This window comes from Melospiza melodia, chromosome 28, assembly GCF_035770615.1.
Source record: "Melospiza melodia melodia isolate bMelMel2 chromosome 28, bMelMel2.pri, whole genome shotgun sequence".
Taxonomy (NCBI): domain Eukaryota; kingdom Metazoa; phylum Chordata; class Aves; order Passeriformes; family Passerellidae; genus Melospiza; species Melospiza melodia.
Genome location: NC_086221.1, coordinates 4,622,314 through 4,648,827, shown reverse-complemented (window position 1 = coordinate 4,648,827; position 26,514 = coordinate 4,622,314). Strand labels below are relative to the sequence as shown.

The 26,514-nt window shown below is 45.1% G+C and overlaps 1 protein-coding gene across 1 annotated transcript in view; it reads right to left on the bottom strand.

The window, feature by feature from the left end:
* NGF (nerve growth factor) overlaps positions 1–20,496 on the bottom strand; it is a 28,137-nt gene extending 7,641 nt beyond the window's left edge. Inside the window, exon 1 of the mRNA XM_063177810.1 lies at positions 19,948–20,496. The gene's annotated coding sequence lies outside the window, so the exon portion shown is untranslated. The remainder of the gene's footprint in view (positions 1–19,947) is intronic.
* Positions 20,497–26,514: the final 6,018 nt, after the last annotated feature.

Below are 26,514 nucleotides of genomic sequence, written 5' to 3'. Positions count from 1 at the left end.
CATCATGTCACCGTGATCCTCCTCGTCATCAGGATGTGCACCCAGCATCTGCCTCCAGAGCTCTGACTCAGCCCAGGCCCAGGCAAAGGTAATAACAGGGCTGGTTCACAGCCCACTGAGCCTCTGGGAATTTGGGGAGCTCAAGGGGAAATTGCTCCATGAGTCTCAACCCATCCCTGGAGGTGCTCAAGGCCAGGCTGGACAGGCTTGGAGCAGCCTGGGATAGTGGAATATTCCCAATATTCCTGCCCGTGGCAGTGGGTGCAGTCAAATCATCCTTGAGGTCCCTTCCAGCCCAAACCATGCTGTGATTCTGTAGGGTGGGGATGCACCAAATCCAACACTTCTTAATGTTTATTCTATATTTATTGGGGTATAAGTAATGGAAGTGGCTTATTTGCAAGGTCCTAATTTCATCCCTTCTTTCATCCTGAACCAGTCCATCAATATTTCACCTGCTGGTGTCTCTGTAGAGAAGTCCAAAGAGATGAAAAGTGTCTTTCCATCACCTTCATTGACACCCCATTCCCTCAGAGCATCTGGTGCTGAGTGAGGCCATCTGCTGGGAGAGATCCAGCTGGAGCCACAGCTGGAGGCTCCTGACAGGAGGTGACAGCTCTGGTGACATGGGACAGGCACAGCTCACCTTTAGAAACCTTAGTTTAAAACTCCTGGGTGGTAAAACAAAATCCAAACTTCTAAGAATATAATTATTTGTTTTACTTCTCAAGTTTGTTTTACAGCATTTGACATCGTGATACTCTGGCCTGTAGAGCTTGCTCATGGGAATTCAGAGGCATCAACAGTCATGTAAAATGTGATTCCTTTGGGAAAAACCCCATGATCCTAGGTCAGGGTGGCCATACCAGCAAGGGCTTGTGACAGGATGCAGCCCTTGCTGTGACATATTGGCTGTTGGTGAGTGTTAAACATGCACCGAGCCACCCTGACAGAGCACAAAGCTTATCCTGATGCAGATAACAAAACCAAACTGGCAGTTGTTAAATAAAAGACAAAGAAATTGTCTCTGTCAAGATAAAAATCTCTTTAAGTAAAGTGAAGGGAAACACATCACTTAAAAAACTGGTGACAAACTGAAAATAAATGGCAGAAAACAGCTCTTGGAGGAGCATGTGAATCTGATTCTCCTGAAGTCAATAACCTCAATGGCATAGAGCTGGTAAATTAAATGAGCTAGAAATAAAAATCCTGGCTAGGAGTAAGTTATAGGAGCATACCAGGGTTGTATATCATCCCTATGTTATTATCCAGAAAGCAAATCCTAAAATCAATGATTGGCATGTGATGATTGCTTTGGAACTTTCCATATCGCCCCGGAGCTGGGTATATATATTTTTATAGGACTCCAGGGTTTCATATATCCTAATTCATAGGCACCAAGGAGTGACTAAAGATCTCAGGCACTAACTGACAGGGAAACTACTGCAGGATAAATGGGATAAATCCATCCATATAAAGTTGGATGCCTCCATCCTACCCAGCTGCAGCCAGGATGGGATTGCTGCTCCCTCCAATCCCTGTCCAAACACAGCAGGACTCATTCCCTCCTGCTGCTTAAAACAGTGACTCCAAAGACCTTCCTGGGGCTGGAGCATGGCCTGCCCTTCTCCCCTCTACACCCTTCCCAAATGGATTTAAATTTGGGAATAGTTGGCTTGCTATATTTGGCCCCGAGGTTTCCAATACAAAATTACCAGGAATGAAAGAACTGGAATTTCAGACTTCACAACACGACCAAAATCAAACTGGAATTCAGCTGGGAACAGAAAGTATGAGGGCAGTCAGACTGTGATGTTACATCCCCTCTTACAGCCAAGAGTAGTTAAGGCAGAAAAATACAATATCTTTAGGGCCAGTAAACCTTTCCAACTAGTGATCTTATTCCAGCTATTCAGAAGGGAATATAAATCCTGATTCTTTTCCAAACCCTGATTAATAAGAACCAGCTGAATCCCAGCAGCAGTGCTAGCATTTCATTTTTATTCAGGCCCATAATTTTCATTTATATTCTCCTTTTTCACTTTTCTACAACTGCATTAACAAACTTGAACACAGGGGTTTTAGCAACTGCATGTGTTGTAGAGTAAGGCATCAATGCAGTGCCTCCAAAAATGAGGTAGAAAACAAAAATGAGCTGGGATATCATGATCACATTCCCAAAGGTAGACTCCATCATCTTCAGAGTTTCTCTGGATCATGAATTTGGAAAGGAGCATTATGTAAGGACAAGGAGCTGCCATAAATTATGGCCGTGACTTTTCAGACTTTCCCGTTCTATTAATTATTTACATCCAAAAGGAATTTTATCTTCTACAAATCTTCCAGTGTGTTTATAACTATTTTCAATGACTCAATGATATTTTAATAGGGCAGGAATTCTGAGAAGCTCCAAAGGGAAGCTGAAGGCTGTCTGTGCTTGGCAAGTCAGAGTACAGAAGGATGCAGCAAAGAGTAGAGTTGAGAGAATTTTAAAATCTCTGTTCTGCTGAACTGAGGGCCTGGCTGCACCTGATAAAAACTTCTGTAGCTGCAGCAATTCAAACTGATGGGCTGGATTTTTTTCCATTAAAAAAACCCTTAAAGATATAGACAAAAATCTACAAAATTAAATCTTATGACATGGAGGTGCTCTTGTGTTCGCTCAGAGTGCTGAGATAGGGAAGAAACATCAACACTGGAATGGAATATTGCTTTGCTTGTGTAGGATTTTTCCATCCAGAAATGTCGAGTGGTTTTACAAACACTTAATAAAATGATCCTCCCCACTCAGTTATGGTCAGTAGAATTTACTTGTGTAGCATGTGAAGAACCCAAAGAATAACACAGGATTCCTGCCAAGCAGTAGCAATGTTCCTCTTCTCCACTGCCCACCTTCCTTTTGTTGTTTTTTTTTTTAATTTCTAGGATATTCTTTCCCATTTTTAAATCTATTTTACTTTCATGAGACCTACAGAAATCAATTGCCTTCTTTAGGGATTGAATTCCTTCACTTATGATTTACTTTACATTACAATAGGAAAATCATGACAAAACCCCTAAAAATGACACCTTTAGAAATACAAATTCCTTATTTTTATTGCAGCTGGAAATAGGTATTGACCCCAGAGCAGTCACAATCATTCTGTGCCCTTCTTATTATAACTCTCAAGGCACAGGCATAATACTTTGAACTATAGAAAAATGTTAATATTTTTCCTTAAACTAACATACCCTAAGGTGAATTATGTGCTCAAAAAACCTCAATCATTGGGCTGTTGCTCATTAGCTGTTTGATTTCTGTATTTTTTGTCATATCCTGCGCATTTGAGAAGTATATTTCCATATTTTCTGGACAGCTGAACATAAACTTTGTGCCCTGCTGTACATGAGGTGACCTCCAAGACTTGAGCAGATATTTGTCTGTGTGCTCATTTCAAAGCCTGAGTTTTTTCTGCAGATTGTAGAGATGTGGCAATGCCCAAACCCTTGTACTCCACCTGCCTTTCCCGTTTGAAATTGAGTTCAAAACAATTTTTTTAAAAATTCCTAAGCACTCCACTACAGAGGTGTGAAATACAGTGGGTTTTAAACTGAGCAGATATAAATAAATAGTGATGCAGTAATCCATTATAACATTAAAAATATATTAAGTAACAGTCTTAGTGTTAAATGTACACTAAGCAAATGCTTTAGTTCGGTGCAAGAAAAACTTTCAGCTTTGAAGTTTTTTTGCTCCTTGCTGGTGGCTTAAAAATTTAGTTACCAAAGAGGTGGAAAAAGGGTTTTTCTTTCCCTGCACAGCAGGAACCTCTTAGATGTGGTGTAGTTTTGAAATGAGAGGGTAAAAGCCTCCTAAGAAACAGGGTAGAGATTTCCACAAAAAATCTGGAAACATCACCAAATAAAACAAAGTCAACCACAGAAACACTGAGTTATCAGATTGCAGTGTCATCTTGTAATGTTCTCTGCAAGCACAAGTAGTTCTTGCAGGAGAAATAGGAATCTCCTCTCATCTAGGATCATTTACCAAGAAAAACATGAGGTTTTTACAATTGCTTAGACCTTTCAGATATTCCTCCTAATGCCAGGGCTCATCTGAGCACCACCAGAAGAAGGAAACAGCAAAGGAGGTTTCACCTTGCAGCTCCTGCCCTCCAGACAACAGTGCTGCTTCATTTTCATCAAGGGACAGAGCTGCTTTGTAAACTGTGCTGCTGCTGGAATTTTTACCCCTGGGCTTTCATATTTTATATGTCTGTACTCAGCACTTGCTGAGGATTAAAGCCTGCTTTCTGTGCAAGTGTGTTGACACCATCCAAAACGCTCCATACCTACATTTTCCCCCTGTGTGTTTTTCTGAGCTCAGCCTGGGAGATCATCTTGGTTACTTGGCAGCAGAGTAAACCACTGCAAAGCACAAGTGTTCAGGGTGTTTGGGAAACTGATCCTATTTCTTCCCATGCTTTTATTTGCCTTATTGTCCTTATTTGTTCATTGTATTTTAGTGTCTGCATGCCTCAAGTGGTAGAAAAACAAGATTGGCTTTGCCAGTGTTTGTGATGCATATGAGTACCAGCTCCTTCTCTCTTTACCAAACCCCTTTTCTGCACCTTTCCTTATGGAGTGGATGGATTAAAAAGCAGCAGGAGAGTGGGACGGCCACCCCTAAAAATCTCATCCCTGGCTCTCTCACTCCTGCCCTGGGTCGTGCCTATGTGTTGACATCCTCTGTTTTGTTTCCTCTCCAGCTCCAAGTGCTGCTCCACGCGCTCTGACTCTTTATCTGCAGGGCTCCTGCCTTCTCCTGTCACACATTGAGCCCAGCTGCCTCAGAGCTGCTGCCCCACACAGTCCTGTCTGCAGCACACCTGGGAGCTCTTCAGCATCTTGGCTTTCATCTGCTGTGGAAGGTATTTACTCCTTGCTGTGGGATTGTTTGAACTCATTGCTGCATTAACTCGCAATGCCAGACAGCTCCAAAGAAGGGTGGTAACAAAATGTGATGGATTCTGTGCATTAGCAACGAAATATATATTCAGAGAAACTAATCCCAGGAGTGTTTCCTTGCACTGAGCTAGCACAGAGATTGATTTAGGTGTTACTTCATTCCTATGCTCTGAGAATCTCAGCTCTCCTTCAGCTGCCACCCCAGCACCAAACCTGAGGCCAGAGCAGCACAGCCCAAACTTCAGCACTCTCAGCATCCTGAGTGTGTCAGGCAGCTGCTGCACAACAAATCTGCTCATGCTCCCAGGGAGCAGAGACAGTTTGAACTGGGGCCATATTTCAGCTGGACCTTGTGGGCTGCTGGGCACAGACCCAGCCAGCAGTGGGGAGTAGGAGTTTAGGAGTTTTCCATCTTTGTATTATGTCAGAGTCTGAGGGGAGGCAGCTGCTGTGGATGTTTTAAGATAGGAGGTTTTAATTCCCTGCTCAGCCATTTAAGGTGAAATGAAATTTAAGGTGACATTTCAATGTGGGAAGGGGTTTGTTTGTGTGGATCTTGAACCTCTTAGAGCCTGTCAGCTCTGGAATATCCTCACCTCACACAAAGCTTGAAGGGTGTAACACACAGAGAAGTGAATGGGAGCCTGCAGCTGTGTCTGGAATAAATATCTTTGAACATTTATTCAGCTCTCCTGGCCACACAGACCCTCTGTGCAAAAGGACAGCTCAACAGAAGAGTGTCTGTAAGGGAAAGATCAGATCCTGTCCTGTGCTGTGGGAATCCTTCAAGCACAGAACAGAGAGCAAAGAAGTTTAAATGAAGTTCAGCAACCTTTGCTTAAGAACAGGAAACAGGGAGTTGGACTGACCTGGCAGTCTCAGCAGCTCTTATAAATCTGTGTTTGGCAACACTTGTGTGAGGAGGATTTGAAGGGTCTTTACATTTTCTGGCATCATCTGGTGGTTGAAAGCATTTTTGCTTCAGTACAAATGATAATGGGAAAGATGCCTCTTTTTCCTTTAAATCATGCCCTTGAGTGTTTCTGTCACATTTTCTAGAACTCTCTTTGGCCCTGCTCTGAGTCTGAACAGCTCTGAATCCCTGAATTGCAACACAGTGCTATCACTGATAGCACTGGGCATCTTTGAACTGTTCATCCTTCATCTTTCTGTGGGGCTCACAGACTTCCCTGTTATGTGGACTTGGAAATTAGGGAATTCCTATAAAAAGTAAGCCAGGATTAGAAGATTATGTCTACCATTATATGTCTACCAACATATTATTTTCCTTGCTACCTTTTATTATATTAGATATGAACTTTTTTCCCCCCATTTTCACAGTGAGAACAATCAGTGGATTTAATGTGGGAGCTCTTGGACTGGGAAACTAAACTGCTGTAATGGGTTTCCTCAACCTACATTCACTAAAACAATCTTGCAGAAGCTGATTAAACAAAACTGTCTCTAAGTGCTGTGTCACAACCTTAGAGAAAACAGGGGGAAGGAGTGAGGGCAGGAGAGGCTTCTGAAAGCTGTCAGTGGTACTTTGATATAGCAAGGAGAAGCTAAGAACAAAAAGTTTTGTTAATAAAATGTCACTGCTGCTCCTGGTAAGTGAGATACAGCTTGAAGTTTACAGGTTCATAAAGGCTGGGAAAAGCCTTTAAGATCATTAACACAGCACTGTCATGTCCACCACTAAACCACATCTCCAAGCACCACATCTACGTGGTTTTTGAACATTTCCAGGTATTCCACTCTGGTCACCAGTGACAATGCCTTCAGTGAAGAAATTTTCACTAATATCCAATCTTCCCCTGGCCCAGCCTGAGGCTGTTCCCTCTCCTCCTGTCCCTGTTCTCTGGGAGCAGAACCCAAACTCCAGGCTGTCCCCTCCTGTCAGGAGTTGTGCAGAGCCAGAAATTCCCCCTGAGCCTCGTTTTCTCCAGGCTGAGCCCCTTTCCAGCTCTCTCAGCCCCTCCTGGTGTTGCAGCTCCTTCCCCATCTCCGTTCCCTTCCCTGGACATGCTTCACTCAGATCATGCTTCTTCAGTTTAACAAGGAAAAAAATGCTGCAGAAAAATCCACATATGTGTGCTCCTGACAGGACAAGATGTTGGGAGCCTTTGGTTGGCAGGGGCACCTTCGCCACCCCAGGGTGCTCCCAGCCCTGTCCAGCCTGGCCTTGGGCACTGCCAGGATCCAGGGGCAGCCACAGCTGCTCTGGGCACCTGTGCCAGGGCCTGCCCACCCTCACTGGGAACAATTCCTAATTCTCAATCTCCCATCCATCCCTGCCCTCTGGCAATGGGCAGCATTCCCCTTGTCCTGGCACTCCAGGCTGTCCAGAGTCTCTCCCAGAGCCCCTTTAGGCTCTGAAGGGGCTCTCAGGTCTCCCTGGAAGTTTCTCTTTTCCAGGCTGAGCATTCCCAGCTCTCCCAGCCTTCCCTTGGAGGAGGTGATGTTGATCCCAGTACAAAATGGAGCCTGTTATTCAAACCAGTGTGGATAAAAAGTCATGGCCTGCACGGAGGAGAGCTATCTTTGTGCAAGCTTTGATGTTAAAAAATAGCAACTTGAACTCACAGATGTACTGATTACCCTGCTAAAAGAAGACGTGGAATCTCTTCTCAGAATTACAGCATTTTAATTAGAAGAATGTGAGCAAAGCCCTAATCTTGTTAGTAGGGATAGATACGGATGAGGCAGAAACAAAATCCACAGCAACACAGTCCAAACACAAAAAGCTGTCTTGGAGGTTGGTAACAGCACCAGAACTGCTCCCTGCCACTGCTTTTCCTGCAAGACTAAGCTTGACACTGACTAAGTTGGAAGAAATTGCTCTTCTGCCTTGTAGCACTGAGCTACATCACACACAGCTGTGTGAAAAAAAATAGCTGAAATCCGGGAAAGGTGCTTCAGGTTTACAAACCAAACCCACAGATACTTGATTATTCTCTTTAAAGTTCCTTTGAGCCCTTCTAAATTCCTGTGACATTCAAGGATCAATAAGAATCTCATCTGTAGCTGATTCTGACAGATGTTAATCTTCGCCTTGGCTTTGCAGCCTGCCTGAAATAGTACTTGTTCCTTCATGTCAGGCCTCTGGCAATGCTTACAGAGCCAGGATTACAGTCTCCAGTCAATCCCATTTGTACTGTCATTAACTTTCTAAACTGTTCCCCATAGCTGGCAACCTTTCCATGCTTGGAGATCTACTTAGTGGGAAGCTGGGAGAGTGATGGGTTTTGCCTGTCTGGAATCATTGTGCCTTTAATTGAGATTTGTTTAATTTTGTCATTAAGTCCATTTACATTGTAGGCATTTCATGACTATGATTACACACTGTGACTGTACCCTGGCTGTGTTTTGTGCCATTTACCTATTAAAGAAAGAGAAAAACGCTCTGCGTTTACTTAAGATTTTTACAAGTGGCCTTTGTTTTTTTTCTTCCATTAACTTATTTAATAAATTAGTCTGATTTTTGGATTGGAAAAAATCGCTCATCTGCAAGTTCTGTGCTCTGTTTCTAAGAAAGTTATTAGATTTACTTGGCAAAATATAGGTGAGGATTCAGTACCTGCTTGTCTGAAGGAATTGTCAGAACCCATAAACTTGGTGGATTCCAAATTAGGGACAAATCTCAATCAGAAAGCAACAGGAATGGGAACATTTCTCCTGCAAACAAGGAGTTTATGGTGAACAGGAATCCCTGGGTGCAGCTTTGCTGTGTGTGTCCCTCGGTCCCAGAGGTATGGGAGGGCTTGGAGCAGCCTGGTGCAGTGAAAAGTGCCCTGCCCATGGCATGGAATGAGATGAGTTTGAAGGTCCCTTCCAGCTCAGACCAGGGTGGGATCTGTAATTCCATGATTCTCTGACAGGTCAGGTGCTGGTTTTTGGATTTTTTCCTCCAGGACTCCAACAGTCAGGGGTGCAGGTGACTTTTCCTTGTCCCAGAATGTGAGTCAGGGGTGAGCAAAGCTGTGGGAGTTACAACACGAGCTCGATAGTGATCACTGCAGCAGCTGGGAAAGCCAAAGTCTTGCTTCTTAATAGGAGAAAAGAAAGCTGATTAATCAGCTGAGTCATCCTGCTCTGCCTCACTGCTGGTATGAGTGGCATTCCCTATGGATCAGCCTATTCTGAGGGAAAAGCCAAACCATAATCAAGGCTAATTGACTGAGCTCAATCAAATGTTTCAAAATACCACCCATGAGTTTGACATCAAATAAAAAGCAGGGATATTCCCAGTCAGACAGTTAATTGCTTCCTGAAAACCTGTTCTGTGCAATAATGTGAAGATTTTCACCAGGGCTCCCTTTTATTTCCATTTCCTAGGCTTACAGTGCAATGTACAGATTAACAGACTGGAACAAGACATTTGCCCTCTCACCTTTCTTCCTTCTGAATGATGCTGCAGTGCTGCCTTCTCTCTGAGACAGAAAATTTGCAGCCTCCAGGAGTTAAAACAACTTTTTAGATGGTTTTAGAAAGATAAATAATGCCAACTTCTTGCAGCTATTAGTACTAGCACTAAAAATTGCAGTATTTCAGAGCAAAGCCAGTAGGCTCTTTAGTCATTATGTTTAGAGAATTAATCCCAAAAGGATATTTCTATGGGTTTTGTTTCTTACATCCAGCAGAAATTGCTTCAAAGAGGAGCTGAAATGTCAGACCTGTTACAAGAGTTTGTCTGGTGGAAAATAACAGTGGAATTTAAACATTTGTCTGGCTCCCGATGTGGTCCAGGTTGTGTGCAGTGATGAAAAATCAGCAGCACATCTGTAAATGAATCATTTTCCCTGCATGCACATGGTTGCACAATTTTATCAGCTGCTTGCCTTGATGAATATTTGATATTTGTCATGTGTAGCTATCCCATCCCATTGTAATATCAGAAATTCCAAGCACAATTAACAGCTGAATTTGATGTCACAGTTTTCAAGCCACAGTCCTCCTGTGACCCAGGGCAGCAGCACACGGGGTGAAACAGCCTTGAGTCAGCAGTGATGGCAGGGCTGCAGTCACAGCACCAACATCTGGCTGCAAACCCTGCAGCTGGATGGGACATCTCCTCACCTGGCTGGGTGTGCAGAGCAGGTGGCAGGACCTCAGGTGAGACCCAGCATTTGAAAGAATCAATATGGAATCCTGGAATGTTTGGTTGGAAGGGACCTTAAAGCTCATTCAGCTCCAACCCTGACAGCTCCCACTGTCCCGGGGTGCTCCAAGCCCTGTCCTGGCCTTGGGCACTGCCAGGCATTCAGGGGCAGCCACAGCTGCTCTGGGAAACCATTCCAATTCCTTCCCTATATCCCACCTAAACCTTTGAACCTTTCTGTCCAAGCCAGTGTTTGGGTTTCACAAGGAATCTGGGAATGCTGAGTCCAGAACTTCTGGAGGGCTCCTTTGTAGGAGCAATGGGGGTAGCACGGTGGGGATGGATGGAGAGGAGAGATCTCTGCAGCCAGGGCTGGGAACTTGTGGGTTATTGCAAAGGGCCTGGGTGCAGGGCCCTGCTGGGAGCTGCCAGCCACAGCTGGGGCAGGGCTGAGAGAAGAGAGGGGGAGAGGGGATGAGAGAGAGAGCAAGGTTCCCATTACAATACCATAAATCTTCTTCTGTACTGAATATTCTGATTCTCACTAACCAATCTAGTACAAGATACAAATCCTACAGCATTTCCATACAGCCTATAAGAATCATTACATTACCACACTGTGTTACATTTTAAACCCTAAAACTCCTCTTTGGGCCCTTCTGCCAAGCTGTAGTGTCTGCTCTGACCCTTGGGCCTGTCTGCAAGCAGAGGGTGTTGTTCCATCAAAAGGGGATCACCTTCAGCTGGCCACACCATTGTTTTCCAGTTGTTCAGTACCTGAGGGATCTCAGAGCTTGCTTTCATTTCAGTCTCCCTTATAGTTTCCATATTCTCAAAATCTTTTGCCAGTCAATCATATTTATAAGGCTTTCCTGTTTCATCTTCCTCAACACTCATTCAGTTTCTGGGATGCCCTGGGAAGGTCCTGCTGGGACCCCCCAGCCCTGGGGTGTGGGTTTGGCCTTTGCTGTGGGGCATTGGTCACAACAGGGGCTGCAGAATGATTTCATGGGTGTGGTGGTGTTCAAGCAAAGGTTGGGCTTGATGATCTTGGAGGTCTTTTCCAACCTTAATGATTCTGTAATAAATTCCATTATCTTTTTCCCCACATAATCATAATTCTGGTTCGGATTTCACTTCAAAATCCATCACTCTTGTGCAGCGGGACATGAACACAGGTGCCACAGGCTTCACACCTTCTGTAGCTCCACAAAACACATCCAGAAAACTCCCAAATCTGAATTTCCATGTGGGTTGTGCCAATATCAATTAGTACAAATAACCTGATAGATTTGAAATTAGCTGTCATTATAACACTTCACCCCATATGTAACCAAGTATTTTCCTTGTCTGGGTATTTGCTGTGCACCTTGTATGTATTACAGTGTTATTTGTTAATGCTTTTGTGTGGTGAATCAGTTGTCAGGAAGAATCATTGTGGTTACAAAAAAGCAGTTTTATTGTGAACTGGAAGGAAGAAAATATGGATAAGGATGGAGTAGGAGGAGACAGAAGATGACATTTGTAGCCCGATGTGATTTGTAGTATGAAAATATTAAATGCTGTTGAAAAGTGGGACTCCACAGATTATTGACATAATTGTGGCATTAGGAATAAATTTTTCTTTGGTATTTGTCTATTTTTGCTACAATTTTCCTCAGATGATGAATACATGAAAATTTTACATTGTCTAACGCAAAAAAAAGGCTTTTTATTCAATTTTTTAAAATAACATATGTCTAGCAGATTTCTAACTGAACCATCTTTTTCAAGAAGCCTATTGTGACTGAATTTTGCATATTTCAACTTTTCTCTGGGGTTCCTTTGCATTAGTATTAGGTTCAAAGCAATAATCAAGGTCTAAGCCTCACAAGATCATTTTTTCCCTGCTTAAAATGAAAACCAGAGGGGAGTTTTGCTGATTAGGTGTGTATTTTATTTCTGTGCACAATGCCAGAGTTTAAATACATGTCACTTGGAAATGAGCTTTTGCAAATTCAAAGGGAGAGAGATGAACTTTAAATCTAAACTTTAAACCTCACATCAGTTTTCCTGTGGCACAGGAGAGGTGTTATTTTCACAGAAAGCATTTCCTTTGGCTTTCAAGTGATGGCACAAGCAAGTGCTGAAGACTGAATTCAAATTACTCAAATTTTTTAAAAAATTTGAAATCCTGAACAAAGGGGAGAAATTCTGCAGGTCATTAAATTGTTTTCTAATTTCTTTGCTTTCAAAGAGAAGGGAAGGAATGAGAAGGAAAGGGCCACACACTTTTCTCTCTCAGAACACACAGAAAAAAGAAATGGTCTCTAGAACAGCCCTGCCCAGCACCAGGAACGTGCACCCAGGCAGAGCTCACGGATCAAACTCCCTCTGATGCTTTGGATTCTGGAGGCTTTGCCAAAACCAGAAACTCACACTTTTGGCATAGATAAAGTGTCCTGGAATGTGAGGCTGAGCAGTGACCCCTTGCACTCTCCTCTTTACAGCCTGTGCCTGAGAAAATGATGAGAGGAAGGTTTGGCAGGAGGGACTGGGCAGGGAGTGTTTGGATCCAGGCAGAACAGAAACGTGGATGTTGAATGTTCAGAGCACTGATAGCACCAATCATGGAATTCCAGGATGGTTTGGGCTGGAAGGGACCTCAAAGCTCATCCCATTCCACCCCTGCCACAGACAGGGACACTTTCCCCTGGACCAGGTTGCTCCCCAATAATGAGGGAAGGGATGGAAAAGATTTTTGATGTGGAAAATAAACGCACACCTCGCTTCGGTGGCTTGTTCTGTGCTGATTTGTTTCTCTTGACACACTTCATGTAATTTTTCCTCCCAAGTAAGAAATGCAGATACTGTGATCAGTTTCTGATTTCCTTCAGTTTTGCTGAGGGAAATGGAGAAAATTGCTTATACTGAGCAGAAACAAGAGTAATCAACTTATTCCTTTTCAGAGAGAGCCCTTCAATGTCCTCTCAGTACAAGACAATGACCAGGTGAAAGGCTTGATGTCTCTGGCAGGAGCAAACAGAAGATTCTCAGAGCAAGGTGAGCAAAGTCTCAATAATTCACATAAACAGATTGTATGGCTGTGGGAATGCACCCACCCCAAACCCCTGGCTGGCCTGGTGCTGGGACAGAGAATGTCCCAAAAGGATCATGGAATAATGGGCAGGAAATGATGCACTGGGAAAATGCAGGCTGTGTCATCCACCACAGGGCAAAGCTCTTTGTGAACAAGCACAGGTCTTTTCTCATACCTGACTCATCCAGCACAGAAAGTCGTCAAAGAAAAAAGAAGAAAAGCTATATTTCAAAATAGAAAAACATATATTCTGTGAGCCAGAGCTCTTAAATGTATCATAATCAAAATATTACGTAGCAATGAGGTGCCTGGCAAAGCTATGTTTCAAAATAGAAAAACATATATTCTGTGAGCCAAAACTCTTAAATGTATCATAATCAAAGTATTACGTAGCAATGAGGTGCCTGGCAAATCCCCATCACAAAAATTCCTGAAGAACTCTTTTTTTTTAAAAAAAAAAAGAGCCTGGATCACATATGGTTGTGTCAGGAACAAAATAAAACAGCCAAAGTGAAGCAGTGAACCAGACCAACAAAAAAATCACCTTTCTACTTCTACAACAGAGGAAATAAAAGTGATTAAAAACTGGAAAAATCAAAATAGTAGTTTTTCACCTTGCAAAGCCATACTTGGCAAATAGAAAATTATCAAACACATGATCTGCTTCCCAGCTGTATTACCCTAATTTACTCATTGGAGGTCAGAACTGTCAAAATCTGTGTAATTTTATAAATTTCCTGGGCTGTTAAGAAGTTAATGAAGGCAATTTTCACTGCATCCTCTCTAAGGCAGCAACATTTCTCACAAATATGGCAGATCAAAAGAAATGACCAGCCCTGAGTTCCAAACCAGATTCATTTTATCCCTTAGTCATTCATTTAATTAATTCCTTTGATTTTATTCTTGGAAGAGCTTCATGTTTGCATAACATAAATGGTCATTATGGTTTAGTGGGCATCGTGGTGTTTGTCAAAGGTTGGACCTGCTGACCCTGGAGGTCTTTCCCAACCTTAATGACTCCATTATTCTGTGATTTTGTCAATAATACGTCAACCAAGGCCCAAAAAAAAAAAATCAAAGAACTGGTTTTACTTTCTGGTTGTTTTCTGTCTGTCTTTTGTGCTTGAACCCCAGTTAGGATTTTGATTCCTAGCAAGTCAACAGGAGCAGAATCTGAACTTTTATTGGCACATTGTTATGGAGCCCATGGGGACAGGAAATTGGATTTTGGAGCCAGGAAGATAAATGAGAGAAAGAATTTTTGGAACCAGTGTTGATGCTCAGTTTTAGAAAACTGAATTAAAGAAGCCTTGAACTACCTCAAGTGGTCTGATCACTGCAGGTTTGATTTCTCTCACACTGAACGGAAATTGTGTCAGGGTTTGGATGGAAGTCCAGGCCAGGGAGCTCCTACCTTGGTGCACTGTCACCACCTCCCTTGGTGCACTGTCACCTTCTCCATTGGTGCACTGTCACCTTCTCCATTGGTGCACTGTCACCTTCTCCCTTGGTGCACTGTCACCACCTCCCTTGGTGCACTGTCACCTTCTCCGTTGGTGCATTGTCACCACCTCCCTTGGTGCACTGTCACCACCTCCCTTAGTGCATTTTCACCGTCTCCCTTAGTGCATTGTCACCATTTCCCTTGGTGCACTGTCACCACCACCCTTGGTGCACTGTCACCACCTCCCTTAGTGCATTGTCACCATCTCCCTTGGTGCATTGTCACCATTTCCCTTGGTGCATTTTCACCAACTCTCAGTTTCCTCCAGGAAATGCCACTGTGAAATGTGGAAGTCACGTCCATGAGAGAGGACAAGGAGGAATGGCTTTACACTGAGAGAGGGCAGGGTTAGATGGATACTGGGGACAAATCCTTCCCTGTGAGGGTGTCAGGCCCTGGCACAGGGTGCCCAGAGCAGCTGTGGCTGCCCCTGGATCCCTGGCAGTGTCCAAGGCCAGGCTGGATGGGGCTTGGACCAACCTGGGACAGTGGAAGGTGTCCCTGCTATGGCAGAGGGTGGGATGGGATGAATTCCCTTCTCACCCAAACCATCCTGGAATTTTATGTGATAAAACCCATGCCAGCGACAATGTGTGACTGCTACATCCTGATTTGGGTCACCTGGTGGTGTCAAGCACTGTGCCATAAAATCTCAAAGCATTGCTGGAAATGCAGGAGCCTGGGGGAATAAAGGAGAAAGGTGATAAAAGCTGCCTCCAGCATAAGGAAAAGTTAGAGGTGTTTCATTCAGTCACCACTGGCCTGGGGCAGCTCAAAGGATGGCAGAAGAGCCATCAAATGTTATTTCAAACTACCTGCTGCAGCTTGAATTTAGACATTATGGCAGAGCCTCCTTGGTGTGTGTGTTCAGGGCCTGATTTCTCCTTGCACTGGGCAACTTCCAGCTGTGTGCAGGCTCCAAGGACTGAGCAGCACTTTGCTGATTTTCTCCTGCTGTTCAGCCCTGCTGTGATCTCAGTGTCTCTCCCAGGAGCTGTTCTGACTCTGGGCTGCTGGAGCCAGCTCTGGATGTCCTTGGTGACTCCCCAGCTCTCTGCCAATGCACTCAGGTTCTTGGCACCCAGGATTCTCTGCTGGCATTGCCATTCCCTGCTGCATTTCTCAGGGTGATGCAGTTCTCAGAGTGAAAGGTTATTGTCATGAGGCATTGCCCTGCTGCTTTTTCCTTGAGATTTATTTGTGCATAATATTTTTAGAGGAAGCTGTTAGAATTTTTACTGAGTTCAGCAAAAATTTTCAAATAAGATGCCAGCTCCATATGAAGGCCACATTGAGATGAGATAAAATGGTATTTCCCCATTTCAGTGAATTTCACAGGATGCCCCAGGATTCACAGGCCCTTCTCCACTGTCTCAGAGAGAGAAAATCACTGTAAATCTCATCACTGATGTCTTTCTATAGAGGTAACATCCATGAACACTGGCCTACACCAAATCCTTGAGCAAACACCAAAATGAGGGATGCTATTTCACCTTTTGCCATTCTTTCACCAATGAACTGGCAACCCACAGCAAATACTACACAGTCACCTTTTTGGGGTGGGGTAGGTGGAGTATTTGACAGCTGAAGCACCAAGGAGAAGGAATTAGAGCAGCAGGTCAGGAATTCTGCTTCCTGCAGCCCCTGGGGAGTGGGGGAAATGTGGGGAGCAAATCCTTGGGCTGCTCTCCCACCCAGAGATGGTTCTGGAAGCACAGACTGATGGAGCCACAGGCAGCAGCTTTGCTCTCAGTGTGCCTGAGTGCTCCCTGAGCCCTGTGACATATCCATGGGGAGGAATTCCAGAGCTCCTTATGCCCAGAGGGAGGAGCACCTTGTTTTGTTTGCCTCCACTTTGCCACCTGCCAGTTTTATTTCCTGCTCCTCGGTTTTTGACAACAGCCATTTCCTCTCTACATCTTAAGGACAACTGTGACTATAAATATCTCCCTCACACCCCTGCTCAGCCATCTCTTCTCCAGACTTAGAAATCATAATCTCTGTAGTTTCTCTAAATACAGAAAACGTTCCAGACTTTCATCATCCTGCAACTTTTCTTGTTTTATCCTTGTAACCAGTGACCAGAACTACCAGCAGTACCCAGGATTTGGGGTTGGGGTGAGTTTATATCAAGGGTCTGAGATCTTCTTTCCCCCAGATTCCTTTAGTGTTGGTGGCCCTGGGCACACATGAGTGCACATAACTCACAGTGATTGATACTGCGATCTCTTGGCAACAGCAAAAATGATCTTGCTTTGCTTGACCACATAATTTTTGTGAATAAATTCACATCCCCACACACACACACACACAAATATTTAATGAATTCTGTGGAGCTGCACAAAGGGCATTGTGGGGAGAGAAAAAGCCACAACACATCCCACAGGACATCTGTCCCCGGCCTTTGGCTGGAGAAATGTTCCCAAATGCTTTGGCCTCTGTGACCCTGCTCAGGTCAGACCCAGCACAGGGAGAATTTCCTTCTGGCCAGGGCAGGAATGCAGTTGTAGGAGCGTTGGTGGATGGCCTTTTGCTCCCACAGGAGCATGGAATCATTCGGGTAGGAAAAGACCTCTAAGAAGATTGAATCCACACAGCACCACTGAGCCAAGTGCCACACCTGGGCATTTCTGAACACTTTGGGTGTTTGGTGACTCCAGCACTGCCCTCAGTCCCAAATCTGGCAACCCTTTCAGGGCAGAAATTTTCCATAATATCCAACCTGACCCTCCCCTGGCACAAGTTGGGGCCAATTCTTATTGTCCTGTCCCTGTTCCCTGGAGCAGATCCCGATCCCCCCAGCTGTCCCCTCCTGTCAGGAGCTGTGCAGAGCCACAAGGTCCCCCCTGAGGCTCCTTTTCTCCAGGCTGAGCCCCTTCCCTGCTCCCTCAGCCCCTCCTGGTGCTCCAGCCCTTTCTCCATCTCCAGTGCTTTGGGACAAGTTTCTTTCTTACTTTCTTTCTTTCCACGATATAAATTCTGTGTTGCCCCTTTCTCAGGGAATAGAATGAGATTTAATAAATATTCGGGTGTAACAAATCCTTTGCCTGAGCAGCTGCCGGCAGAGGTCAGCGTTGCTGTAGCTGGGCTGGAAGGGGTTGAGTTTCCCTGGCTTTTATTGGCCCCACATTTGGCATTGACAAACATTTCCAACCCCACCAATCCAGCGCTCACTGTTGCTGTTACAGCACTGAATCTTTTGGAATGAAGCCATGGGTTTTAGTAACCCTTTATCTTTTTCTTTTCTTTATCAGCAGTTTGTTTGTAAAATGTAGATGAAAAAAAATCAAACATTTCTCTTAACTTCTTAAAATTACCGGTATTTTTTCCAAGTGCCTTTAATTTAAGTCAATAATGCTAATTAGTATGTATTCAATATTCTGTTAGTCCTAAAAGCATTTTTTAAGGAAACAGAAAACCAATTAATAGAATCTGTACTTAAAGAAACATTTATATGGCCAAAGTCATGGAGCAGTAGGGAAATAATTTATGGGCTTTATTCTATTGATTGAAACATTCTAGTTTTTAATGTGTTCTATTTGACCCTTGTTCTAGACATCCCAATAAATAAAGATGTCTTTATTTGAAAATGGTAATCTGAATATGTATTTTAGGTATTTTTGAAGAAGATGCTTGAAAATGCTAATCTGAAATGTATTTTAGGACTTTTACTAAACTAGTTTTTCAATTAATATCTTGTGGTTATTTCACAGGCTGCTCAGTTACCCTATGAAGTAATTGTTTATTTAGCATGTGGGTTAAAATGATGCTTGTGTTCATTGTAGCTCTCCACTGAACTTATATGAAGACAGCTAAAAATATAATTTCAGACTTTGGTGGGGAAAAGGGGCACTGCTGAGCTACAAGGATGAGGAAATAGAGCCAGAGTTACTTTCTTTAGCACCTTGTTGGGAGGGCCAGATCCCTCCGGGGTGAGTGGCTGGGATTGATCAAGCTGTGAAATCACTGGTTCTGCACACATGTGTCAGGGGGCTCCTCTCCAGACCTCGCTGAGATTTGTTTTAAAATGATTCATATCTATGATTATTAATACATTTTAAGGCCTTTAGAGTCCTTCTTATCATACTTGAGAGCTCTCCAATATATTTGATTAATCGGTCAAATCCCTTCTTTCCATCCCTGTAATCTCTTGGGGAAGTGCAGAAAATGTTGTAACCCTCTGAATTTCAGGCAAAACTGCCTGAAATGGCAGTTGGCAGGGGGATTTTAAAAGCCTGTTTTCCACAATATCTGAACCATCTCAGAAGTGCCACAAGCAGGAATGTACAGACAAGTCAGCTCCCTCTCTGTCTTATTGCAGATAATTGTCACATTTTAGTTTGGCTTAGCAAAAAAAGTGCCCCAAAAACTTTATAGTGAGACTCTAATGCATGAAAACATCCATAAATTATCTGTCTAACAGCCACAGTGCATCTTCCAAGTTGTGACAACTTGGAAAACCAGCCTGACAAGCACGCTCACTTTTGGTGTTTTTCTAAAACTTCCTGAGCTTTATAAGGAGAATTTAAATTGAAGAAAGAACCGAAGCACAAACACTTTTTGTTCTCAGCACACAAATTCCTTCTGTCTCCCTGCCTGGGGTCCCTGTTTTTATCTGTGAGCAGTGTCTCAGCTCAAACAGTGTTATCACCAGCTATAAATCAATAAACATTGTCAGCTCCATCCTGTCACTACACACAGGCAGCAGGGAGGTCGTGAGCTTTCCCAAGTGGACATCCCAGAGGATACACGGTCTCTGCTGAAGCACTGCTCTGTCTGCAGCTAAAAGGATCCTGCCTTGGGTCAGTCACGCTTGGATTTAGCAGAATTCCTATTTATTTATATTAGTCAAGAAAGAAAGGAGTTTTTATCTAGACTAGAATTATCACAGGGCGGGGGAAAAAAAGGAAATAAGAAAGCCTCAATATTCAGAACAAAGCCAGCAAAGAATTTTCATATAGGCGCAACTGCCGCAGAATGCAAATAAAACTAAGTTCCCATATACCTGGATAAAAAGAGTAAGGCCACTTGCATTTCCCTGAGATTAAGCCTGCTCTGCCTAAAGACGCTTTTCAAGCCCTAAGCTTATCCACAGCTGCCCCGCCAACACCTTCCAGATGTGCGTGCGGCCGAACCTGCCTTGAGCAGATGCGATTTTCGAACCCCAGCAAGCAGCGAGCGCTCCGTGCTGCACAGACATCCCATCCCAGCTTATCCCAGCTTATCCCAGTGTATCCCAGCGCATCCCAGCGCATCCCAGCGCTCCGGAGGAGGCTCTGGCCGCGCTCCGGTGCCGCTCCCGCCCCGCTCGCTCACCTGGGAGCCGCAGCGCTGCCCGAGGCTCGCCGAGGCTGTCCAGGCTGTCCAGGCTGCTGTGACACCGCTGTCCCCGGCCCCCGTGAGCCATTCACATCGCCGCTGCCGTGGCAGCCTCATCCAGCGCTCGGGGCTCCGCTCTGATTCACGGCGAGCCGGCTCCCTCTGGGTCCTAGCGCTTGTGGACGTGTGGGAGCTGCACGGGCTCGCAGGAATTCAGCGCTTGGCCGGCTGCCGAGCGCAGGCAGGGATGCACAGATGTGCAGTGAAAGTTTCAAAGCCTCGGCTGCTCTGCGAGAGCGCTCGCACAACGCCCCGAGAAGGCTCCGGCTCGGCCGCGCCGCTGGCAGCGACTGAATCCCTCAGCGAGGGGGGCTTGTCCTCTGCCTTCCCTCCCTGCATCCTAATCCTTGCCCTCGATTTAAAGATGAGGGCTCCCGCAGGGAAACTCCCAGCTCCCCGGTGGGAAAATCATCTCCAGAGCCCTCTGCTCCTCTCAAGAGCGGGGAACGAACCTGTAGGAACGCTAATGGTTAACTGGGGAAGGAGTGGACTGGGTCCCTACAAAAACCGTGCAGTCCCCGTTATCATCTGGCTGAAACTGGGGTCAGCCAAGCGCTGGTTGAGAGTAGCAAAGAAATATTTGACCCTGACTTGAGGCAGAGGAAAAGATTATATAAGAGCCCTTCCAAGTGAAATATTCTGTGTTTAACACGCTTACATTCAGCAACAAAGGGATATGGAAATGTTTTCCAGCGTGTTTGAGGAGAGGGATTAAGTAGTTTACAAGGGAGCAGCAGTGGGATTCAGGCAATGGTAAATACAGGAAAGAAGTGTAAAAATTTAAAACTTTGTAAAATATATATATAAAAGGCAATTTGGCTAAAAACTCTACTCTCAAAAAAGTTGGCAGCTCTGTTGAGGATTATGAAGCAGCCCCTTAGAATTTCATAGTTCTTGTTCTGGCACAGTGGAACCTTTGTGATTACACAGACCCAAGGAAAAAAAAATTAAAAGCAGATCACTGCATTTTATCTAAGTGGAAGTAATCAAACACTTTTTGATTCCATCCAGGAGAGGGCAGCCAGCTGGAGAGACTGGTCCTTAAATCCTTTGGGAAAAGGAAAGATGTGTGGAAAGAAGAAGAGCAAGGAGGCAGAGAAGCCTTGAGATAATCAAGTTCTCTGCCATGAGGATGTGCTGCTTTCTGAACCTGGACCACCCTTATCCTCATATTTCATTAGCACCAGCAGAAAATCCTTAAATTCCTTCCCAACAGAGTCAAAGTGCCTTCAGTGCTAGATTGATTCTGGGAGGGGATGTGTGTTTAAAATTGCCTGGAATATCCTTTAGGAAATTGCAGCACAAAATGCTGGATGTGACTGCTGAAATTGCCTTTCCCATTTGCCAGGATTATGCAGATTGCTTTGTTTTTCTCCAAGAAAAATTATTCTGCACATGGTGGCAGCCACAGGCCAAAGTGTGTCTTCATTTACACAGGGAGAATTTCTTCAGATGTTTCCTGCAAACCTTGACCTGGGGATTTGGCCAAAGCCTCAGGGTCCATGGCAGAACTGCCAGGCTGTGCCAGTGCTGAGCATTCCTCTGGCCTCATTAGGACATCCTCAGATTTAGGACTTTGTGCTGGAAAATTGGAAAGAGCCTTAGAGCTCATTGTGACTGCAGTAAACAGCATCAGATGAGAGCTATAAAATGATAGGATTTCTCTTTTCTTTACTTAAAAGTTAGTGCACGCTTGTGTCGAGCATCTCTAAGAGTATTTCTTGGCAAGAACTGCCTGTTTTTGCTTAAAACTGTTCTAAGAAAACTGCCTGTATTTTCTTAAAAGCTCCTTTGGACACAGTAATCAACAAAACATTGTGTTGGTGTCTAATCTGTATCAGCAGCACTAATTTCTGTCTTGAAATCCTCCCCTTGTCCCACATTCTCGTTCCTCCTGAGCAGGCTGGTGTGGGATCTCAGCACCTCAGGACTGATGTGCAGAGTGACCGAGACCACCCTTGGGGGGCTCGGGAGTCCTGGAATGTTGCCAGAAGTGTCTGGTGGCTGGACTTTGATCCTGCACAGGAGACAACACCTGTATGAGGATGGGAGGATTTCACTGGGGTAAATGGTGAAGGGATAAGTTAATTAGAGTGTGAGACACAGGGTTTAGGATTTCTGTACAGGGGGGTCTAGAGAAGTAAGATGGAGGAATTGGAAGGTGTCCTGTTCTTCTTCTTCTTCTTCTTGGCCTCCATCTTCTGTGGTGATGTTGGCACTTTGGGATTGGTTATTACTAAAAGTGCACTGGTTAATAAGGGTGAAAGGTATTGGGGAAAAATGATAAATATTGTATATGTAACTTCGAGTATAAAGATAGGTGACCGCCCCGGGGGCTCTCAGTGTGCTCATGGCTGGCTGCTGTGCAGACCTCTGTCGGGCCGAGAGAAAATCTTGTAGATAAAAAACTAATAAACACTGAAGACCGAGAAAAAACCTGGAGACTCTTTTTGTCCTTTGGAGCGTGGGCTGCCCAAGGCCACCCCGAGCCTTTCCAGGTTATTAAAACAGCCGAAACAGCGACAGGCTGGGATCCCTGGGAAGGAGCAGGAGCTTGTCTGCCCTCCCTGACGTTCCCATGTCACCCAAACAAACACCAAGGCAGCTCCTGGAGAAGGTGTGGCAGCTCTGCAGGGAGGAATGTCAGATCCCAGGGCATTGCTGTGCTCAGAGGTGAGCCCTCCTCCCTCAGCAGTGCTTGGAGGCTCAGATTTAAGGAGGAAAGCCTTGCTCAACCCTCCCTGAGCTGAGGCTTCTCTTGCTTTGCCAGGTGAGGGGTTGGAGTGTTATGGGTGAGGAAAGGATGTGCTATGGAGTCAGAGGGGCAGCTGGATAAAGAGACTTGTAAGCACAGGATTAATGAATCCTAATTACTGCTTTGCATCCAGTTATTTCTCTGCTTTTACCACAGTTTAAAGTCTCCCATGATCTCTTGGATGAGCTTCTGTGAGAAGCTGGGGCTGCCCCTGGATCCCTGGCAGTGCCCAAGGCCAGGCTGGACAGGGCTTGGAGCATCCTGGGATAGTGGAAAGTGTCCCTGCCATGGCAGGGGTGGGACAAGATGAGCTTTAAAGTCCCTTCCAACCAAAAATGTTAGATGATTCTGCTGATTCCTCCTGGAATCTGTGTCCTTTGTGCTGCTGAAAGTCTTAGACAAGGCATTTGAGAAGAAGTGTCTGTGTTCTTTTGGTTTAGAAGAAACAGCCTTCGAGGAAAAATGTTGCTTTTGATGAATCCTCATTTATTTCTGAAATCTTTGTGGGTTTGGAAGCAACATGGGCAAGTACAGCTGCTGTTCATAAAATCTTGGCACTTCAGAGAGGTGTCAGGTCACTGAGAAAGGGACCCACAGAGCATCAAACAGTTTTCAGAGGTCCAGTAAAAGTATAAAGGGATGGGATGAGCTTAACAAGTTTTATTTTCTTAAGATACACTTATTTAAATGTGTGTGTGCATTACATTCAATATTTCCTTGTAATGCTAAGTCTTTACATGAGAAAAGCTGCGTCACAAGCAACCCTCTTCCCCTGCCTGTCCTGGGGTGCTTTGATGTGAGTGTGAGGAACAGTTACAAACAGCTGAAATTAAACACTCAGAGTGGAAGATGGTGTCTGTTTTACCTGAAAGAATATTTAGCTTTTACACTTCTACATTTGCAGGAAGCAGAACGCTGTTAACTTGTGTAAACTTGTCTGAGAGCTGTTCCCAGGGCTGAAGTGAGTGGAGAGAGATCACGGAATTCCAGACTGGTTTGGGTTGGAAGGGACCTTAAAGCTCACCTTGTTCAACCTCTGCCATGTCAGGGACACCTTCACTGTCCCAAGCTCCATCCAGCCTGGCCTTGGGCACTGCCAGGGATCCAGGGGCAGCCACAGCTGCTCTGGGCACCCTGTGCCAGGGCCTCACCACAATCCCTTCCCAATATCCCATCCAGCCCTTCCTTCTGACAGTGGGAGCCATTCCCTGTGTCCTGTCCCTCCCTCCCTTGTCCCCAGACCCTCTACAGCTCTCCTGGAGCCCCTTTAGGCTCTGCAAGGGGCTCTGAGCTCTCTCTGAAGCCTTTTCTTCTCCAGTTGGGCACCCCCAGCTCTCCCAAGCTCCAGAGGAGATATTCAATTCCTACACCACAGCTGGAGGAAGCTCACCCATGTTTGGCTGAGTGGAAGTTAATCCAGAGATTGGGAGGAATGATCACAATGCAAATTCTCTTCTCGTGTTCATTACAGAAAATGGAAAAGTTGGTAGAGGAATTGGGAGTGTGTTCTGATAGAGGAGCTGAGGGTGTACTTTGATGGAGGAATTGAGGGTCTGATGGAGGAACTGAGGGTGTGTTCTGATGGAGGAACTGAGGGTGTGCTTTGATGGAGAAACTGAGGGTGTGCTTTGATGGAGGAATTGAGGGTCTGATGGAGGAACTGAGGGTGTGTTCTGATGGAGGAACTGAGGGTGTGCTTTGATGGAGAAACTGAGGGTCTGTTTTGCCTTTGGGGGTTTTGCAGCACCACTGTGGGGTTGTGTATGAGGGAGATGTTTCCAGCAAAAAAGCAGAAGCTCACTTATGGGTCATGAATAAATGGGTCAGACAAACAAGTTCATTACTGATTTACTGTAGGGCTCAGTCTCCTGTAAATATTTTCTTAACTGTCTCTGCCTCATGGCTGCCCAGCTGAGTCGATACCACATGGGGAGAGCAGCTTGGGCATGTTGGAAAATCGATGGGAACACGCTGAATTCCAATAGCTGCAATCCAAACTGAGCAGGGACAGCCACTCATCTGTGCTGCTCTGCTGAAGTGATTTGCACTCATCCTTTCTCTCTCTTTTACTTGGTTCTGCTCTGCACAGGAGAAAGAAACCCTTTGACTCTAAATGAAAACATCTCAAAAGCCTGAGCTGACTAAAATGTCTGCTGATGGTTCAAGTGCTGGTACAGACAGAACATAATTGTAGTGGCAGTGACATATAGACAGAGCTCTGAGAAAAACTTCACATTCTGCTTCAGACCCTGCACACATTTGGCCTGACAGTTGTTTGAAGAGATAACAACCATTTCTTTCTGGAATGCACAGGCTCGCAGGCAATACATGCTTTATTTAATAAATGCTTTTATTACTGGCTCTAAACTGAAAGAGAATGGGTTGAGATTAGATGTTAGGATGAGATTCTCTCTGAGGGTGCTGAGGCCCTGGCACAGGGTGCCCAGAGCAGCTGTGGCTGCCCCTGGATCCCTGGCAGTGCCCAAGGCCAGGCTGGATGGGCTTGGAGCACCCTGGGATAGTGGAAGGTGTCCCTGCCATGGCAGAGTTGGAATGGGATGAGATTTGAGGCTCTTCCCAACCCAAACCATTCTATGATTAATTATCAGCTACTCATTGGCAGAGAGGATCAAATGAGAGCATATGTGCTATTTAAAATATTAGAGGAATTATGGATTTTGAGAATCAGCACTCAGATGTTTATTCCATGCTCTTCTATGAAAGAATGAATATTTTAAAGAAATTCTGCTGAGTTGGTGCGAAGTTTTTCCCCAGGACTGAGCTTTTTGTGCTTGGCTGAGCCAGGCTTGGGTGGAAGTCTGAGTTCTCCTTGGAAACCATTGTTTGTCAGAGTTTGCTGATGCTGGATTTTGTTTGAGGTCTCTCTCCTTGGACAGAAGCTGCTCTGATGGATTTTTAGAAGGAGAACACCTGCTCTGGTGCACCTTTCACATTCATCTCCTTGACAGAAGCTTTTAAAAAGCCAGCAAAACCCATCCCTCCCTGGTGCTGGGGTTGGGTATTTTTGCCTGGTTCTGTGCTGCCAACACTGTGCCAGCATCAATCTTTGAAACACCCACAGCCTGACAGGGGGATCCTGTTTTGGGGGGTGCCAGCACTGCCAGAGAAGCTCAGCAGCTCAAGGACTCGTTCCCCCAGTGGCAGCAGGAAATGGGACCATGCTGGGGGAGGTCTGCATGCTCACAGAATTCACAGAATTTACAGAATTCACAGAATTGAAGAGCCCTTCAAGATCATCAAGTCCAACCCAGCCCAAACACCTGAACTAAACCCTGGCACCCAGTGCCACATCCAGGCTTTGTTAAACACCCCCAGGGATGGTGACTCCACCACCTCCCCGGGCAGCCATTCCAGAACTTCATCACCCTTTCTGTAAAAAACTTTTTCCTGATATCCAACCTGAATTTCCCTGGGTGCAGCTGGAGACTGTGACCTCTGGTTCTGTCACTTGCTGCTCCTCCTGCTGCTGGACCACAATTCCAGATCCCCTGGGAATCCATGGCTCCAGCATCACTCCTGTCCTTGCTGCAGAGGGTTTGGAAGCAGAGAGGAGCATCCCTGGCCTGGAGTGACTCCTCCCTGCCCTGATGGATGAAATGGCCTCGAGTTTCCCCTCCCTGCTCCCCAGTGCAGGAGCTCTGGCAGGAGCTGTGCCAGCCCAAGCTTGGCACAGTGGGAATGGTTCTCCTGCAGGACCCTGCTTTGCTCATGACCTCTGGCAGCTGGCA